This window comes from Choloepus didactylus, chromosome 17 (genome assembly GCF_015220235.1).
Source record: "Choloepus didactylus isolate mChoDid1 chromosome 17, mChoDid1.pri, whole genome shotgun sequence".
Lineage (NCBI taxonomy): Eukaryota > Metazoa > Chordata > Mammalia > Pilosa > Megalonychidae > Choloepus > Choloepus didactylus.
In genome coordinates this window covers 57,661,920-57,678,771 of record NC_051323.1, presented here as the reverse complement: position 1 = coordinate 57,678,771, position 16,852 = coordinate 57,661,920, and positions in this window count along the sequence as shown.

Here is a 16,852-nt window from a genome sequence, read left to right as displayed (position 1 = left end):
GATCTAGAAATCGGGGTACAGTCGTGATCTTGCATTGTGGCAGCTGATATCAGCCTTTCCTTCACCTGTGTTTAATTGTGTTTTTCTTGTGTTTTGGTGTGTTTTTATTTTTTTGATTTTGTGAGCTGATTGACAGTGACCACTACATGAGCTTGGAAGCAGATTCTTCTCCAGTTGCAACTCACATGAGACTGAAGCCTTCCTTGACCCCCTGACAGAGGTCTGTGAAGCCCTGAATCAGAGGATTCAGCTCACCTGTGCTCAGACACCTGCTCCACAGAAGCTATGCAATAATAAATGTGTGTTGTTTTAAGCTGCTTAGTTTCTGGTAACTAGGTACACAGTCACAGATAACTAAGATAACAGGGACACTACTCCCCCAGTTAAGCCAGACTGAGTTACTGTTTTAGAAGCAATAAGGGAAATTGGGGTCAGCTATGGAAGAGGAAAAACATCATCTTACAAAACACCTGTATCAAGTGATGTATTTGCATGAAATCTAGAAGAAGGGATGCTATTATTTTCAGGTAAGGAGAGTGGGCCACTTCTGCCAGCCCAGAGTATTTGCTGGAATCTATTATAATTTTTGAGAGTATACTTATAGTCACTTTATTGGATTTTAAATCTCATTGGGGTTGCTTCTTATTTTCCTTGTGGGAAGGATACTAAACATCCCATGAAAAATAAAAATTAAAGTCATGTTTTGAATATTTGCCTGTTATTAAACACAGCTCACAGTGCCATGCTGAGTGACAAGTAAAAAGTAAATCTAATCCTGGCTTTCATAACAATTTATTCTAATTTATTCCCAAAGACAGATATCATTAGCAACACTCAAGCACTTTACACTAAAATGATAGTTATGCCACCTCTCAACATTAAAACCCTAACCAATTTATTAAAAATAGCTAAAACATAAAATGTCTAAGTATTAATAACAATTATGTTAAATGCTTTAAAAAAATCACTTGATCACCAATTAAATTATATATAACATTTTAGACAGGAGGAACCTAAGATGGCGACTAGGTGAGACAGAGAAAAAAACACCTCAGTGGAAAACACTAGATAAAAAACCAGAAAGGACCCAGAACACCACTTCCAAAGTAGCACCAGCCAGACAAGTTCTGCTAAAGCCACAGGGAACGTGCGTTTGGTGAAACCAGGAGTCTGCATTCTGAAACGAGTGAGTGAGTAGGCTGATCCGTTGGCCATGCTGGGGGGTGGGGGTGGGGATGCTGGGCTGAGGTTTTTTTTTTTTTTTAAAAAAAGAGAGAAGCCTGGGAACAGCTGCAGATAAGATGGGAGTGGTCTGGACTAACGCCTCCGTGTCTGGGGTGGAGGATACCCCTTCCCACACCCACTGCAGATTGTCTCGGGTCCAGGGAAACAAAGGGGAGAAACCCAGCCTCTTGGCATTCACCCCAGCGGGCGGGGCTGCTCCTGCCCAGGGCCGAGCACACAGCACAGAGTTGAGCCAAGAGGCCCAGTCTCACGGCCGTCACCCCAGCGGGTGGGGCTGCTCCTGCCCAGGGCCAAACACACAGCACAGAACCAAGACAAGAAACCCAGCCTGACAGGGAGTCTTTCCCGCAGCACCGCTCATACGACACAATATCGGCCGTGGACAGTGGCCTTGAATACACCCATGGCTGATTGTCCCGGAGCTGGGAGAGCAGAGCTGTGCAGAAAGGGGGAAGTTAACGCTTCCCATTCAACCATCTTTGAAGCGGGCTGGGAACGCCCCTACACAGCCCGGTGGCCCAGGGCTTCCCTGGAGGCCGGTGCTCACTTGTGATGTGACACGCCCCCCCCCCCCCCCAGCAACAGAGGTGCTGGAAAAGCACAGCAGGGAGGGGGGAACCACTCGGAAATCCCAGGGAACCTACGCCAATACCAAGGACTTTTGTGTCAGCGGCAGAGAACAGCCTTAAATCTCTGGGAACACCTGGGAGGTTTGATTGTTAAACCTGCCCTTCCTCCCTAACCACTCAGGCACATGCCCCTCATTGAGGGCAAACAGCACCGACAACACACCCAAATTAAGTGCACCAATTGGACCCCAAAAGAATCAGGTCCCCACATAACACAAAGTTGGGGAGAACTGACTTGAGGGGAATAAGTGACTCACGGACACCATCTGCTGGTTAGTTAGAGAAAGTGTATGTCACCAAACTGCAATTCTAACAAATTAAAGATCAAGTAAAGCAAATGAGAAGAGGCCAAAAACAACAGAAAATCCTGAAGCATATGATAAAACCAGACGACATGGAGAACCCGAACCCAAACACTCAAATCAAAAGATCCGAAGACACACAGTTCCTGGCAGAATTAATCAAAGAACTACAGACAGGCAAAGAGAGCATGGCATGGGATATAAAAGACTTGAAGAAGAGCATGGCACAGAATATGAAAGACATAAAAAAGACCCTAGAAGAGCATAAAGAAGAAATTGCAAGAGTAAATTAAAAAATAGAAGATCTTATGGAAATTAAAGAAACTGTAGGCCAAATTAAAAAGACTCTGGATACTCATAATACAAGATTAGAGGAAGTTGAACAACAACTCAGCCTCCTCAAGGAGCACAGAACAGAAAATGAAAGAACAAAAGAAAGAATGGGGAAAAAAATGGAAAAAATCGAAATGGATCTCAGGGATATGATAGATAAAATAAAACGTCCAAATTTAAGACTCATTGGTGTCCCAGAAGGGGAAGAGAAGGGTAAAGGTCTAGAAAGAGTATTCAAAGAAATTGTTGGGGAAAACTTCCCAAACCTTCTATACAATATAAATACACAAAGCATAAATGCCCAGCGAACTCCAAATAGAATAAATTCAAACAAACCCACTTCAAGACATATTCTGATCAGACTGTTAAATACTGAAGAGAAGGAGCAAGTTTTGAACGCAGCAAGAGAAAAGCAATTCACCACATACAAAGGAAACAACATACGACTAAGTTGTGACTACTCAGTGGCCACCATGGAGGCGAGAAGGCAGTGGCATGACATATTTAAAATTCTGAGAGAGGAAAATTTCCAACAAAGAATACTTTATCCAGCAAAACTCTCCTTCAAATTTGAGGGAGAGCTTAAATTTTTCAGACAAATGCTGAGAGATTTTGCTAATAAAAGACCTGCCCTACTTCAGATACTAAGGCGAGCCCTACCGACAGAGAAACAAAGAAATGAAAGAGAGATATAGAGACTTTCAACAGACACATATAGAATATTACATCCCAGGTCACTGGGACACATGTTCTTCACTAGTGATCACGGATCTTTCTCCAGAATGGACTCTATGCGGGGACATAAAAACAAGCCTCAATAAAATAAAAAATATAAAAATGAATTTGTTCAAAGAACATTCTCTGCCCACAATGGAATATAAATAGAAGTCAATAACCATCAGAGAGTTGGAGAATTCACAAACACCTGAAAGATAAAAATGAGGGGGAGATGAAAACATTCCTGGACAATCAAAAGCTGAGGAACTTCATCACCAGTAGATCAGTCCTAAGCAGGCTGAAAGGAAGGGACACTAAACAATTGACTGAAACCGCATGAAGAAATAAAGATTTCCAGTAAAGATCACATGGTAGATATAAAGACCAATACTACTGTATGGTTGATTTATAACTCCACTATTTACTTCCTACAAGATCTAAAATATATAAACTGTAATGATAAATTGGTGGTTTTGGACTCAATGTAAAATATGTAATTCTTGACAAGAACTACATAAAGGTGGGGGAATGGAGGAGTATAGGAACACAGTTTACATGTTCTATTGAAGTTAAGTTGGTTTCAAAGAAAAACAAGATTGTTATAGATTTAAGAGGTTAAATTTAAGCCCCCTGGTAAACACAAAGAAAGTATCAAAGAATATGACCAAAGAGATGAAAAGTAGAGTAGGGGTTCCAAGAAGTGGGGGAAGGGGCAATGGGGAGTTAAGAAATGAGAGTAGGGGTTCTGGTTTGGGGTGAAGGGAAACTTCTAGAAATGGATGGTAGGAAGGTGATAGCATTGCAACATTCTAAATGTGATTAATCCCACTAAGGGAATGCTAGGGAGGGGTGGAATAGGAAGATCTAGGCTATATATATCTTTCCAAAATTGAAAAAAAAAAAAAAAAAGACAGTCTAAATAGACAACAATTAAATGCCAAGGATGATCCTGGATGGGATCTGAGGCCGGAGGAGAGGAGGCTCAAAGGGACACAGCTGGGACACAAGGAAAAAAAAAAAAAAAAGGAAACATAGAATGTAAGCTTTATATCAATTTTGAATTTCTTGAACTTCTTAGCTGCGTTTAATGAGATTGCATAAAATAATGTTCTTGTTCATGGGAAAGGTATATGTGAATTATATTGCCTGTTCAAAGATATGTGCAGCTTGCTCCCATATGTTCAGAAGATAGAGCAATAGACGACGGGTGTTAGGGAGGGAGGGAAAGAAAGAGTGGTGTGACAGGATCTTAAAGGTGATGGATCAGGGTATCGGGGGAGGGGGGTCAGGGTATGATGGAATTCTATGCAGGGGGTTTGTACTGTTTTTACAACTGTTCCTGTAAGATTGAACTTATTTCAAAATAAAATTTATTATTAATAAAAAAATTATATATAAGGTTTTATAAGTCAAAATCATAATGTAATCTCTAAGATAACCACATAATAACAGTAAAGAATATGAATAACTATTAAGCAAAGGGGGGAAAATGGGATAATGAAATTCAGTCAATATTAAAAAAGGCAAGAAAGAGGAGACTGTTCAAAACATGTAAGGATTACTACAGTGGTATGTTTTATAATAATATAAGGTTAAATTGACTAGGGGTTATAATTCTAAATTTGTGTGGAGTTATTAACAGATTCTCAAATTAAATAAAAAATTTGACAGAATCACAAGGAGAAATTCACAATAATTGGGGGAGAATGCTCATTACTCCTCCCTCTGTAAATGACTGGACAAACACAAAAAATTAAAAGCAGTAAAACATTTGCAATTATGAAGAACAAGATTAATAAACTTGACCTAATGGAAATATATAAAACCCTGCAAAATAAAACTTCATAATACACATTCTTTTCAAGTGCACGTGGAATATTTATCAAATTTGACCATATTTTGGGTGAATATCATCAATCTTCAAACCAACAAACAAATAAAGGATCGGTCTTCTGACCACAATGGGATTAAGCTAGAAATCAATAAAAAGACTAGAAATTTTCCATATATGGGTTATATAGAGAGGAAGTCATGGAGGTATCAGACAATATTTAAAGCTGAATGATTATGAAGATAAACTCCATGAAGAGAAGGACTAGGTCTGCCTCAAGACAGATGCTTCTGGTCATGGAGCATATAGTAATTGCCACATAGAAGATGCATAGCAAATGCTTGTTGAGTAAATGAATCCTAGAGTAATTGCATTCTATTCATTTGATAATAGAGCCTGCTGGGAAAGAGAGGTTTAATCTATGACAAAAGTTAACAGGTAAAGATCTTAAAATAGACAACACGAGCAGAACTCAGAATTTAGGTTATCCTGTTTTGAAGAAGAAGTAGAAGGAGAAGAAGAAAGGGGAAGGGGAAGGAGAATGGGAAGGAGGAGAAGGAAGAAAAAGAAGGAGAAGAGGAGGAAGAAGAAACAGGTACTAAATTCCTTAACTAAAATTGAAACTCCTACCTGCCTTGTTGACAGTGTCCAGAGAGTGATGGCAAACCAGGAATTGTAGGAAAACAAGGAGTTAATCTACTATTTTATCTATGACCCACTTTAAATGAATCAACTTGTTGCTATATTAGAACACAAACTATTTATTTTGTCTGAAATTTATATATGCTGGTCCATAAGTTTCCAGGACTAATAAAATGGCTATTACTAATGGTAGAATCATTTTCAGAATCCACAGCTTCCGATTCCAGAAAAAATTCTATTAAACATTATCAATTAATTACTCAATTGCCATTGTTGACCTAAATTTCACCAGGTATAGTGACATCAGCATAGAGGTTTACAGCATTTTTATGAAACATTAATAATCTGTGATTACGTAAAGGTGGGGATGGGAGATAAAAGCCAGCACCCTTTCCATTTACTTGTGAAATTGCTTTTACCCCTGAGAGAAGCTACCAAATGTATTGCATTAATTGTGGTTCCCAGAGACAGGCACAGGAGAGCCAAAATTATAAAATGACAGTCACCTGCATTAACTTCTACTTCTCTCATTCCACGTGCCAGCAGAGTTGATCTGTGACTTACCATCCAGTAACTTCAGGAGGAAGGGGCCATGTAGGACTAGCGCCAATGCTTCTGTAGAGCAGGAGAAAGAGAAAAGATGAAGCCATGGAACATTAACCGCTTAAAAAAATATATGATTAGATGTGGTTTTCGCAACTTAAGGTGCAGGATTGAATACATTTACTGGATATTCATGGTTATATTAAATTTAGTTTCAATTGTTTACATACACGAATGCATACCTGGGGGGAGCAATCATTGAATATATATGTAAAACTGTATTTATGTATCTGTGTGTGTGTGTGTGTGTGAATAGTATATATATGTGAGAGATGGGAAGGAGTAGGAACTTTTACTATCAGTCCACAGACCTCTCGCAAAACTCAATACAGCTATTTTAAAATTGGATGCATTGGTATGGTTGTTTATTATTTCCCTTAATATTTTTCAACCTGAAAAAGATCTGAATGACTCCCCTGAAAAATTATCATGCCAATAATAGACTTTTTTGATTGAAACAATCACCAGTCTAAATTTTTACATTATTTTAAAAGCTGTACTTCCTTGAAGAGAAAAGCCGAGGAGCATTTTGAAGAGAACTGCCACAAGTTTCTAAATCTGAAGACTAAAATTGACCTGAATTTTGTAAATCTCAGAATATTCTCAAAAAGCATGATTAAATTTTTAAAATGGAATTTATCATTTGATCTAGAGCTGTTTAGTTAACTAACTAATGCCATAAACCAAAAGTATTAGCAGGCAGAGGTTACAAGGAATGGGTTGATTTTATATATTCAAAAGGAAAGATTTTATTTTCAATGAAATAAAAAAAAATGGGAAGTCAATTAAAACTCATAATATGCAGGAGACAGATTAAGTAATATTAAATTAAATTTAATAATGCAAGGCAATGCTTTTTAATATACCAAACTTGTGGAATAAATCATATTCATAGCCTGAATAAATTGCAAAATAAGTGGCTGAAATCGTAGGTTAATTAAAATAAGTACATTTCCTCAACTGGCAAACCAGAGAGCTTGATGGGCTAATATATCAGAGGTTGGCAGGTATTTCAGTCCAAATGGTGAAAGCAGATGGACATCTAGACATGACCCCAAAAGACCATAGTTTTTATGATCTTATACTGGCTCATTGAATTTACCTCATTATCTCTACTGAAATGTGATTGTCACGTGATGAATATTTCTGGAGACTAAATATTAATTTTATGACTTTCTAACAATAAGAATTTGGCAAGTTACCTACCTCTCATCTTATTTCCAATTTATAAAATAGAAATAATAATTGTAGCATCTCATAAGATTTACTATTAAATAATATATAAAGTGTTTAGAACATTGTCTGATATGTACTAAGATTTCAAGCTAGTGCATTTTAAAAAAATTACCTTTACTTTGACACTCATGGTATAGCTGTGACTGAAGTTATTTTTGGATTCAAAGCACAGTTTAGATCACAGAATAGTGTTTGGGTTTATAATAGTTTCTGTAAGCATTTAAGTAGATTACAACTGAGTAGACTAATAATCTAATCAAAGAGGCTACCAAACTATGCTTCTATTTTATTTTCCTCTTTAGTCATTTTATCTATATGAAAAGTATCCTCTTCAGAACCTTTCAGAAAAGCTTTCCCACTGTTGGAATGTTGCTAATAAATGGGATTTGGGCTAAGGGAAGAAAATTAACAAAAAGCCTCAAAGAAAATTCACTTCAGAAAGAAGTGAATTTTAGATCATTTGGTGCCTTACAGGAGTTTGGAGATAGCAAATTGGCCCAGAAATAAAAAGAGAGGATTTTATGATTCAAGGACTAAAAATGAGATCTGTAACTGGAAAAGGTCTACAAGATCATTATGCTTTTTGATTGCAAGCTCCAGGTAGAGAACTCAGAGAAAGATGTTTTGGAAAGTGTGCTCAGAGAGCAAATGATCCAATGTTTCCTATGTGTTCCTGTACAACCTCTGATTAGAGTTCATATTTCACACTGCTTGTTTAATTAGACTGGAGGTTTTTCAATTCATTGGACTGACTACTGACTTTTTATTCTCCTACAACCAGAGAACCCTACATTCTGATGTAGCAAACTGGGAAAACTCCCTTTATAATTAGGTCTGAATTTCATTATTCCATAAAACACTTTGCTTTAATTTTTCTTTTGGGGGAGGGGTCATAGTGGGTTGAGGATTGTGTAACATTGTACAAAGACAAAGGATGTCATGTCATAGACAACCAGGTTCAATTCTTTTCAGTAATCATGGCATGTGACTTTGGGAACTAGTCTATATTCTATAAGGGAAAGGGTCTAATGCTTTATTTTATCCATAACACCCATCATGAAGAGTCTATAAAACAAACACTCAATAAATGCTTGTTGAGAAAGTCAATTTTAAAGCAAGTCTTATTTTTTTTTAAACTAGTCTTTGCTCCTATTCTGTAAAATGGGAATAATAATAGTTTCTAAGCTTGTGGGGATTAAATCAAACAATATACAGAAAAACAGAAGTGCCAGGCACATGGTAAGCATTTAATCAATGGTAGTTCTGATTATTTGTGTTAAAAACATACAAATGTATGATAAGGATTTCTATTTTTTGTATGGAGGGAATTTTACTGATTTAAACATTAAGCCTGCCAAGAATTCATATGTTTTACTCTTATTTTCTTCTGATTTGAATTGAAGTCAATTTACTTTGATTTTCCATTGAAACAGAAATATTTTCCATGACAAAATAATCATGACAGAGTTTTAGGTTAGAAATTTTAAAGGTTAAATAATTTTATTTGGAACAGTTTGATCTATATAAATTGTGAAACCAAAATTTAGAAAGACATTTTTTTAATTCCAGGAAATACCTTTGCCCTATTCGAATATTTTCTTCTTCAAATGCACTGGACTTTTAGAAGGAAAATGCTGAATGCAGTCCCATATACGGTGGTGAAAGTGCCTGGTAAGAAGCTGTTTTTGTTCTATCAATAATTTGGGTTTCTTTTTCAGATTTCAATCCATGGAAATTCATTCCAACTGTTATACTGTTTTAACTGAATTACTCACTAGTTTTAATAGATTTAGTTTATGAAGCCACAATCAGGTATTGGGATCCTTTCTATTTCATCTTTCTCAATTGTCAATACAAGGTCCCAAAGTGCCTTTAAATACTGATTTAGGAAGAGGCAGGCATCTCAACATCTCCTTTTGAGGATTTTCTTTATCTGCTTATTATATAAAGTGCAATTTATAACTAAGCTGTCCTGTGTCTCTTTCACCTACAGCACTTTCAGCCAGCCAAGCACGCAGGACTACAACTTAACCTAATACCCAGTGATTACCCAGTAGGGGATATTGGTTTTAACCCCACATCAGCACCAGCTCCCTGCTGGCTCTAAAACCAATGACAGCAATATTACTTCAAAATGATTTTTAACAAATACCACATGAGACCTTCTACTTTTATTCTTACACATTAGCCCATCCTGAATTTGTTCACAAGCCTTTGGCGGGTACAAAGCAAGAGACAGAATCTCTTATTTTTATTAAACTAAAAAGACATTTGGGTGAACCCCTGCTGGCTTAAGGGAAAGGTATAAGATCCATTAATAGCTCCTTTCACTGGTAATTTTGGAGACCAGTATTGGAAAGTGTGTGGTTTCTATACTCTGCGAGCAGAAGTTGATACAGCCTCCCTTTCCCAAGAGAATGGTGTCAGGGAGTAAAGCCTTTTCCAGCATGCATTTTGGCAGTTTCCTCTCTCCCAATACAAACCTGCTTTTGTCACATGACCTCTAATAGCTATGGATGTACGGATCTCATAACTAGCATCAGCACCTAAGAGAGACTGCCTTGACTCTTTTTAATTCTTAGAATAAAGAATTATTATTCCAGGGAAAAGTTTGGTGAGGTGCCTGCTCCTGGACCCACCAACCTTGGCTAAGGTAATGTGATTATATAAGAACATGGCAGCTCCCTAGGTACCATATGGGGGAAGGAGAAATTCCTTGAAAAATGGAGACGAGAAAATGACCTTCTTGCAGTTTTTTTGTGTCTCATATTTTCAGTTTTTCATGTCTCCTCCCAGCTGGAACTGTCCATATGGGACAAGAGGATACTTTGGACTGTCTGGAAGTCCTCCCCCCTACCCCACCCCCCTACCACACCTTAGCTTGACCCTGTTTGCCAAAGTCCATTGTTCAGTCAGAAAAGTAGTATCTGAGCCTCAATCCTTTAAATTTTTCTGCTGTATATTGAATTGCAGGGCCCATGAAGGATTCCAATCAGTTTTCAAACTAATATAATGACTTCCTGGTATTGATTCTAGATGTACAGCCATACCCTCTTTCTCTGTATCTCATTTTACAATTGATCTTTAACTGACAACATGATATATTGAGTTTCTTGTTTGTCATTTCCTATATAATCTCTGTTCATCTAGTTTTTACCACTCATTTGGAATGGTGGTTGGAGAAATCATTGTCAACTACTCTAATGAATTATAAGGAAACAGAATGTACAAGAAAAACTAAAGACAATATATACTATAAAGCTCTCATGAAAAAAAAAATAGAAAGGTGAGCATTGTATCAAGATCTCGGTACAAAACTAGCATGTGTATCAGGAACCTGAAGTTAAAGCTGTTCAATTGTTTTAAGTTCTTGGGATCATTAATTGGACTTGGGATGCCTACATATTTCAGCATAGAATTTAAATATTTCCAATAAAAATTGTCCAAAATTCCTGGGAAATTAAAACAGAAACCTATTTTTTCCAATATAGTACATGCTCTCCTTTCTATAAATAGACATATGAACATTACCTTATAACAATTATTCAATTAATTCAATCAATAGAGCAATCCTGAATTTTGAGGTTCAAAATTAAACAAGACCAAACAAAACCCCCAGCAAAGTCTTTTCCCCAGTAGCAGAATATTTTTTCCTTAGCTTGTTATAGATATACAAAGTGTGAAAAAATCAGTTTGTCTATGAATTCAACATTCTGATGATTCATTCCATCTTCCTTTTTTACTGTGGCTCAGTCCCACTCTTCCAAGCCTAAAACTCAAAATTAGGAAGATAAATGTCAATCCAGTGATGAAAAGTAAAACAAGAAATAATCACTTCATCCATCTTTTCACCAGGGAATGTTAGATAAAGTTTATTTAAAAGTAACAAAGTGTTATCCCTCTATTTAGGTAAGATACACTGTCATACACGATGAATAGGATGTTTATCACTCATAAAGCCACTTTAATACAGGTCTTGTTATCAGTCGATCTAATGTAAAACAACGCTATACTAACAAAAAGATCTATTGTTTTTCTTGAATCACTGGACCATATAGAATTTAAATTAAATTATCTATAGAAAAAATTATTCTTTGGTTTATAATTCTTTTGAAAATAAGCTTCTTATTCATAATCATAGTGACACTAAATCAAGCTTATGGTCAGAAAAGTCAGATTGAATATTCAAGAAAAAATAAACTGAGTTACATTAGATTCTGTAGTAGAAATTTTCTTTACTTTTCATTCAGTAGATAATCTAATTTCATTAATGAGATTCTTTACCCACTCTGCTAGTAGGTGTATTCATTTAATTATTTCCTTACAGACCAGTTTATTAAGATAATGAAGAATATTTGAAAAAATAATTATCCTGAACTTTGCTAGGTATAATGAAGAATCTTTAGGGTTTCCAGGAGTATTTAATCTAAACAAAGTTTTTAGATATATTATCCATAGGTTTAAGAGACAAAGCTATTGTGTCAATCAGATGCATGTGACAAAATCCCAAAGAGAATTGGGATTTTAGTTGGTTTGGTTCACTCTTGTGTGCTTATACCCCAAACAGAAACTTAGGGCATCCTGTTCAGCTCTTGTTTTGAAAAGTCTGCTTCTAACATTTCACAGTAAACCTTATGTTTGCTGAGGATTTTTGGAAACTACTTTTATTTGTCTTTATATTGGGATTCATGTCTTCCTTTTTATACTTTAAACCTCTCTTTCTCTTACAAACCTTTTCCCAGTCAGGCACCCAACTATTAACTTTGTCTTGTGTCCTTCATTGATGAGTAATCCTTACTTTTGATGCAAATATTTTCATATATTTTTTTGCCTTATGATCTTTGATCTTGAAATTTGGTTTTAAAATACTTTTTGTCTAAAGATGATAAAGATACTCTATTTCATTTTCTTGCATTATCTTTACAGTTTATGTTTCACACTTAGATGTTTAATTCATCAAGCCACTTTCAAATGTGCTGTTAAGTAGGCATATACTTTTTTAATGAAGTAGTTTGTTATCTAATCACCTCTACTAAATGATTTGTTCTTTCTCACATTTGATACTCTCTTTAACATATATATGTTCCTGTATCTACTAAAAGTTTGAAAACCTAGAGAAAAGTTGAAAAACTCCTAGAAAAGTATATAATGCCAAAATGTCCTCAGTAACAAATGTTTTAAACAAAATGAAAATAGTTGTCAAGAGGTCCCCTTTAGGGTACTCTTGATTCCCATAAGATAATGACAGTATAAGAGAAGTATAAGCCCATTTCACTTATAAATAAATATTAAATCTTAGAGTCAAACATTAGTTTACCAAAACCTATAGTCATGTGAAATTACAAGATTAGGCATGAATGCAAGGATAGTTAGAAATCAGAAAAATCTATCAATGCAATTCAGTCCTTTAAAGGAGGAAAATAATTTGGGTTATCACAATTAAATTAAAAAAAAAAAAAAACACTTAAGCTTAGAATCTAAGGAAACTTGCTTAATTTGATAAATATCATACTCTAAAACCAATAGCAACCATTATGCTTGATGGAGAAATTTTAAATGCATGTCTATTAAATTCAGGAGCAAGTCCTTTTTAAGACAGTACTGGAAATCCTGCTTCATGATTAAGGAAAAGAAAAGGAAAAAAGAATTAATAGGTAAAAGGATTAGAAGAGAAATTATAAAACTGTCATTATATAGAGATGGTTAATCATCTACCTAGGGGAAAGCCAACAACACAATCACCATACAAACCATAAAAAATAATGACAGGTCTTTGAGATGCCTGGACACATGGTCAAGCTACAAAAAGCAGTAGCATTTTTCTGTATCAGCAATAGTTAACTGCTCTCCATGAGTTTCTCACATATCTTGTGGGCAAAGGCACTGACTACCTTTGCTGCAGAATATTTTTTTCAAAATCATATCCAGAGTAGAGGAAGATTTATTTATTTTCCATTGTAAATGGCTTGGGCCCCTAAGCTCTGGATTCCTCTTCTATAACACCTGCCACTGCATGTGCAGGCATCCTCTGGCCCTTTTCCCATTTCCCCACGTGAACTGGGGTTCAGAGAACCAGTGCAAAGTGCGCTGATATTTCAGAAAATGCTATTGTTGTGAGCAACAGATTTTCTATTGTTTCAAATCCAAAAGTCATCTATCTCCTGCCAGAATCTGTGAAAATGTGGCAGGCTGACTTGTTAGCTTGCAAGAACGGTAAAAATCTCAGATACTTCAGAGTACTTCATAGCAACTAAAAAATAGAATCAAAATAGGACACACACCATCACAATAGTAAAAAAAACTTCATAAGGCACTCACCATGAGTATGTTATGGAAAAATCTATAAAAATAATGAAGGGTATAGAAGATGATCTTAATTTCTCAGAAGACATTCCATGTTCTTAGAAGTGAAGGCTTACTAGGACAAATGAGTCAGCTGTCCTAAAATTAATCTATAACTTTGCAGCAATCCAATCAAATTTCCAGTTAGATGTTCAGGTAGTCTCAACAAACTATAATTTATATGGAAGAAACCTAATTTATGATTAGCTAAGCCAAATACCTCTGCTTTATTCTTACATAAGTAAGAATAAAGCAGAGGTATTTGGTCCAACGGAATTGAGAAACATTACAGAACGTAGTTATAAATATTGCTTGGTATTGGTTTAATAATATTTCTATGTAGCTCAATCCATACACTAGAATCCTCAGAGATGTAAGCCCATCCTTAAAAATTTAAGTTTAGTGATCATGTAGGATGTGAGGCCATAAGTTTTAATTTAAAAAATATATATACCAGCTCCTCCTCAAGCATGGTACATTATGTAAAAATTTTTAACAGAAGAGCTCTTATATTTCTTTTTTGTTTGAAGTACTCCTCCAGCCCTGTGTTGCTGAGGTAGGCTACAGGCTTATTCGCTTAAGTTAGGTAGAAATGTATCTTGGATAATGTTTAGGCACTGACAGAGAGGCCAACAAATCACAGTTTGAACACTCTAAAGTATAGTTAACTTTTGAATTGCTGTAGCTACACTAAACTAAGGAGACTTCATTATGAATTGTAATCATGGTTTCCCATATTGTATTTCATTGTCTAACATTCTTTCTGAAGTTGGGTGGCAAACTAATCTTCCAGGGCTGAGTTATGCTTCCATACTTTAATTTGTCCAGCATTTTAAAAATATGTGCATGTGAATGCCACATGAAGAGGAAATGTTCACATCAGCCCCACCACTTCATATTTTCTTATGTAGAGTCACACTTCCACTTATCTACCAAGGCTAGTGTATACAAATGAGATTGTGATCTCTGGTCTAAATTTGAAATGCTGGGAGCATTTATCAGTGCAAAAATCCCCTAATGGATCCACCATTAGGATCATGTACTGCTTTTGGATTCTAGGCTGGGTCTTGGAATCTCAGTTAGCTTTTGTCAATTCCGAGATCAAATTTAGCACCCGGAAGGGCATGAGTAACTGGCTCCATGCTGATATTTGTCCTCTTTGTATGGATCCTGCCCACCAGCAACTTCACAGAATTCTTCTTCCTGAGTTTCCTTATTTTAGTCTTGGAAGTTCAGGTTCACCTGATGGAGAAATCCTATGCACAAGTTCCAGATCAATGTATTTCATCAGGCAGACCCATGTTTCTGTAATGATGTCAGAATGGCCTGAATATTTTTGTCCTGGTTAAGTTGCATGAGATACCGCATTTTTTTTTTTCAGGTGCAAGCAATAGTTCTAAAAGGCTACTCAAAAGTACTTTTTTACATTGATAAGTTAAAACAATACCTAAGATTAATAAAAAAAAAAACATTGACAATTTTTAAGGTACAATAAAACTCAAAAGAAGCACAGGGGACCTCAATAGATGTGTTAATTACCATTCATCAGTGGTGCCTGTCCCAGGTTATTTTAATACTACAATATGAATGAAAATGATGAAATTTCTAAACAATGGTGATTTGTGAGTAAGGGAATATACAAATTATAAACTGTTGGCTTTATTTCAGAAGCGATCTTCCCATGAGTTTGCATTAAAGTTGAATTCACTGTTCTGAAGGACAAACAGCTGATTTACTCCAAAGAGTGTCCTTTAAATCTCTGGGATTAACATGAAACTTGGTATATTGATAGTGTAGAACCTTGTGAAAGATTAGAATATAAATAGAGGAGCTCAGGCTTTATTGCTGACTTTGAGATTTAGAAATAATATTTGTCACATTATTAGAAAGCTATTGCTTTTCCAATGATAAATTATTTGTCAAGAGGTTATAATTATTAGACCACATTTTGTACTATATTGATTGTTTGCTCAAACAAGAGATATTGTCACAATTGTATTATACATTTTCCCCAACCTCCCCTGCTAGATCATATGGTACTTTAAATATCTTTTGTTTTGGACAACAGCAAGGGAAAAGATTAGCTCAGGAGAGTTGCTTGTTTTAAGGGACAGAATGTAACATTGTAAATTTAATTATATCACCATTGTTCTTTGAATCTATTTGAATGACCTTCTTCCTATAAACTTTTATAATAAATGTGCTATCTATTACAGAGTTTATCCATCAGAAAGAGAAAAGTGGCCCCCTGGAAATCTGAGAACTGGCTTGACACTTAGAACTAGGTCTGGAAGTTGTTAGGAGCTGACCTGGCCCTCCTGTTGGGCATAAACAATTTCACAGAATATCAATTTCAGACAAGGTCACTCTGTGACCAAGATGAATTGAAACAAAATACAAGAAAAATTCATAATTTTGACTAAGCACAAGCAAAAACAAGATTACTGTGCTTACCACAAAATACCAAGCATCCCCCACTGCCAGCTAATATGAGTGACTGCCGCTTCTTTACCAATGACAGCCTTAGCCTCACTCTAGTCTCCCCTTTTGCTAGATGACATTTATAAAGCTGCGCAACATGGAATCATCGCCAGTTCCTGAAAGCATCCAATCCAGAGCAAAAGCAAAGCCTCACTTGTTTGAAACCTCCCCTGAATCACTTAACCAATGTGCAGATCCTGTTCTAAGTCCTTTCTGACACCCTCTTATGGAGACAACACATCTTTCTCCCCAAAGGGTACATTCTCCCCAGCCCTGTAATGTACAATGCAACCAACTTATTCTACTAGTGTGTTCCTGGCCGTCTTTTTCTGGAGGGCAATGCTGCCCATTAGTTGTATCCTTGGTTCATAATACTAAGAAAAATGTAAAACAACCACCAAATAACAGCATCAACTAAAACTTATCACATTATATTAATTAACTTCAGAACTCCTAACTAGTTATTATATTGAGTCTCAATCAGTACTGGG